Here is a 4,648-nt window from a genome sequence, read left to right as displayed (position 1 = left end):
CATTGTGACCTTGGTAGAAAGAGAGGGGAAGAGGAGGAGTTTGATTAGAAGAAATTCTTCAAGGCTAGGATACCCCTCTCTCCAGTGGGGCTGTTTGATTTTTTTTAAGTAGTTTGCTCCAGAGAACACCCAAGGAAGTGTTGGGGGTGGGGTGGGGTGTGAGGAATACAGTACAAAGACATCTATTTCAGTCTGGTTACAAATACTGGATGAAGAGCGCCTGGTTTGGGGAGGCTAAAGGTCCTCTCGAGGTCCCTGCCAATACCCCCCCCCCAAATGTTACCTTAATACACCTCAGAGAGCCAGAGCTGACTGACTCACACCCGAGCAACATAAAGCGTTGCCCCGACACCTGAAGAACGCCCATACAAGTTAGTTAGTGAGCCATTCCATCGCATGGAGAAAGCAACATGGGTAATGATGGAGGAGGGGGCAGTAATCCCCAGAGCCCAGGTGCTATGTTAACTACACGGAAAAACAGAATCCCTATAGTCACATTTGTTACCTTAAAAAAGCTACGTCTTTCTACCTCCCGCCAAAACCGCCTACAATCTCAACTGTAGTTTGCGTGGTTTGGAAGAGCGCGCGAGAGAGAGCTGAGTGTGTAGAGAAACTAAAACAACAGCAAAAATGGGCTAAAGTTCAGGAAGTCCCTCCACCTGGCAATCTAGTGCTTCAAGGTGAGTCGTCTTACAAGTCACTCTTCCAGTAACTGCCCCAACTGCCTCCCTCCTCCACCCTCACTTTGGAGGTTCCAGAGCTCTTGGGGGAGCTTCTCTCCCCTGGCCTCTAGCTGCAACTTGGTTCCAGCTGATCACAGGCTCCTAAATCAAACCAACCCTAGTGGCCACTTCAGCACAGCTGTGCTCCACGGCACAAAAGTTCTCTCCACACTTCTCAGCGCGCAAGAAATCGCGCCGGCGCGGGGCAGTACTCGGGAGGGAGGAAAAGGCCGAGTGAAACCGGCAGCAAGCAACGCCCCGGCGCTGAAGACGGGGTGTGTGTGCGTCCGGCTGCGGGACAAGAGACTGAGAAAAGTCAGCAATGCCTCATCCCCCTAGCTCTGCGCCAGACCCTAGCCCAGCAACCTGCCTCGGGCAGGACAGCCCCAGGGAGAGCAGGGAGAGCTAGCGCCGAGCCCCACCGCCCGAGCCCTCAGCCCCTCGCTGTCCTGCGGGGCGCAGGGGCCTCCGAAACAAGGAGAACCCCCAGCAGCCGCCATTTCCTGCAGCCCACACGGAGGTGAGTGGCCTCCTCGTCGTGGGGGGAGCCGGGCTGCCCCAGTGCCCTGCGAGTGGGACTGCGCGCACAGCTCAGGCAGGGCCGGGTGGCTCAGGTCCCATCCTCCAGCCACACTGAGCTGCAGCCCGCTCCCGCAGCACGATCCCCCTCCGTGCGCCTACAGCCCCTCGGACTCCGGCCGGCCAAGTCGCCAAGTGGGGCTGAGGCCCTCACCGGCGCACTCTTGCGCACCCGCTAGCCCATTCAAAGTTGGACGCCGTGAGGAGCGAGCCAGCGCTCCTTACCTTCGACACCGTGAGCGGCTCGCAGTGCTCCAAGCCCCCCTTCAGGGTGAAGCCCCAGGGCGCCCCCCCTTGCAGCTGCACCGGGACGTACTGGAAGGACCCCGGCCGGTTCTCCATCCTCAGCTCGGCTGGCCAGGCGCCGCCGGGCTCCTTTTCCGCGGGGGCTACCGAGCCTCCGCCCCCAGCAGCTCAGCCACCATCGTCCTCCAGCGCTGCGCCGCCCCGCTCCGCCTACTCTCCCGGCTGGAGACGCTCAGGCAGCTAGTGAGCCCTAGGAGGAAATGACACGGAGCTGGAGAGAGGGGGGAGGGGGAAGAGAAGGGGGAAAAAGAAAAGAAGGAAAGAGAGGCGGAGGGATGGTGCTTAATGGACAAGAAAACGGAGCAATAGGGAGGGGCAGTCTCTGGGACCTCGCCTATAGGATCGCTGAGGAGTGGGAGCAAGGCGAGGCCTCACATCAATTGTTACATTGTTTCATTCAAGTAGGCCCCCTCTTTGGTCCTCCTCTTTACTGCGGAGCTACCCGCCCCTCCTTCAGTCCAAGCAAACCGAGGTGAAAGTCAGTGTGCATGGCCCTCGTGGCCTATTACACTTTTCTGATTAGCGCCTTCAAGTTTTTGAGAGCCTTTTCTTGAAAAGTTCCTGAGACCCAGGTCCTGGAGCGGGGGAGGGGGCTTACAAGTCTGCTAATCTGGACCTTGCCTACCCGGGTGGAAAGGAAAGTACACTCAGAACCAGCGAATATAGTGGGGTTGTGCGTGTAGGCTGCTCCATGGACACACTAGTTGTGTGGAGTCATGATGGAACATTGCCTAGGAGCATAGTTTAAATAAAGGAACACTGAGGATGTCCCTGCTCGGTTATAAGCTAGCTCCCTGCTGGTGTCTATGGGAGTCCTGTGAGAGTACCAGTCATCCAGGACTCCTGGCACTGCCTTGCACTTGCCCCACAGAGATGAGCAAGCCAAGGATCTGCAAAGTTATGCCTAGCAGAAAACAAGCCTCTAAGAAAGAGCATCCATTGATAAGATAGCCAATTCACGATTCACGATGTGCCTTTTGGAAGAATCAGCTTTTGCACGGGGCCTAAAACTATCCAATCAACTGTTCTTAGTTGAACTTATTTCTCTGACCTTCAGAACAGGCGTAAGAGCTACAGGAACAGTCCTGAGAGATGAATGTGCTACTTCATCTGACGCTGATCTCTCCGCCTTGACCTAAGCAGTTTATCTCCCCTCTCAGGGTGTTTTCTCGGCAGCCACAAGTGGGAAGTCACTTTCTAAAGAGCTTCACACTAGCAGGGAAAGTGTTGACAAGTCAATGCTGAATCAACAGGGCATTCTTACTTTGTCTTGCTGCCGAGTGTCCTTTCCTGCTTCCTATGCAATTTCTTCCTCATCGCAGGTAAACCTCATCCAGTCCCTTCCTTTCATTGGAAAGCTTTCTACAGTTCAGGTGTCCGTTCTCTGCTCCCACTTCCTCACTGCTTCTTAAACATCCTACAAAACCTACAAACGGGAGGTGAGGAGAACAGAAATGCCACCGTGCTAACTCTCCTGAACACTGACTGAGGCTATCGGAGTGAGAGTACTACAACTCCCACTGGACCTGAAGCTGTGCTGTCTTTTACAGCTGCACAGTGGCTAGAAGCAGAGTTACATATACTTTGGCATCCTTGGGCCCAGTTACCTTCTGTGGCCACTCCTCACAAGTTAATCTCCCTCATCTTTGGGAGCGATTCTCAGCAGTTGGAAGATTTGGGTTTGACGACCACATCTACAGGTACTAGGAAGATAAAAGTCAAGAGTCTCCACTGGTGTAAAGGCCCTGACTCTGGAACCTGGGTGGCATGCACACAACTGCACCAAGACATTGGGTTACTGAGTAACCAAAGGAATATAAAGCATCACAGAAGAAGCGTGTTCTCTTGGCTTGCCAAAGCAGCCTTACCATGACGAAAAAACAATGGAAACGATGAGGGGGAAAGAAGTGTGCTGTGAAACCGGGACAGAAGCAACACAGCATGGAGAGGCGAAAATGATACTGTTGGGTATCTGAGAAAGAGAGGAAACTGATGGAAAGGGAAGCCCACAGCACAGGCCAGGCCAGAGAGTTCAAGAACACAATGTGTAGACTTTTTCCCAATGAAAGGCTACCGAGAATTGTGCCCGAAGGCCAGGCAGCACAAAGAAGACAGCAGGTCAAAAAGAGGGAACAGGTGCAAATCAAAGACCACCAGGAGCGCATGCTTCCAGGGAGGGAGCTGATAGAGCAAAGACTCAAGGAAAGACTCTTGAGAAGAAGCTTGAGTCAGCTCCCTTCACTAGAGAAGCTGGAGAGAGTAAAGAAAGAGATGAAGGACTTTGAAAGGGCTAACGCACACCCGCTTTTGGAGTTACGAACTAAAAGTCTGATTAAGCTGGAAAGTCTTATTGAGAAGTCTCAGGTAAGAGAGGAAAGGAAAACGGCTATAAAGCCTCATCAAAGGAAATTCCTGGCCTTCCCACCCTTTGTGAAAAGTCATGTACGAAAAGTCAAAGATCAGTAAAATTTCAGTGCTTTTTGTGGGAAAAAAAAGTACCAGAAATTAATAAAGACTTTTAGAATTTAAAAAAAAAAAAAAAACATCCTGCTGCCTGCCCTATGCCCCAGCATGCCAAGGAAGTTTTTCACAGTGGTCACTTAGATGTTCATGATCTGCTTTATGTCCTTAGAGGCGAAACACATAAGAAGCCACACTCAAACATTTAGACAGATCTAACAAAAACACCTTGAGCATAGTTCTAGAAATCAGAAAATGGGCCATCTCAATGTGCTGATGCCTTTACAAGAAATTTACCACTAAGGATAGAGCCTGGGGCCTTGTTCATGACAAGCAAGTGTTCTACCTTTAGATATTTCTCCTTATCCCTCTTTTTATATTCATGTTTTTTTTTAAAAAGAAATTTTTTTATATATATATTTATTTATTATGTATACAATATTCTGTCTGTGTGTATGCCTGCAGGCCAGAAGAGGGCACCAGACCCCATTACAGATGGTTGTGAGCCACCATGTGGTTGCTGGGAATTGAACTCAGGACCTTTGGAAGAGCAGGCAATGCTCTTAACCTCTGAGCCATCT

General features: G+C 51.5%; 1 pseudogene; it reads left to right on the top strand.

Annotated features, from left to right (window-relative positions):
• The first annotated feature begins 3,548 nt into the window (after positions 1-3,548).
• LOC121444358 lies at positions 3,549-4,073 on the top strand (annotated as a pseudogene).
• The last annotated feature ends 575 nt before the right edge of the window (positions 4,074-4,648 follow it).

Source organism: Microtus oregoni, unplaced genomic scaffold, assembly GCF_018167655.1.
Source record: "Microtus oregoni isolate MIOR12 unplaced genomic scaffold, Mior012 000121F_002, whole genome shotgun sequence".
Lineage (NCBI taxonomy): Eukaryota > Metazoa > Chordata > Mammalia > Rodentia > Cricetidae > Microtus > Microtus oregoni.
The sequence above is the reverse complement of the archived record's forward strand: the minus strand, read 5'-3'. Positions and strand labels throughout refer to the sequence as shown.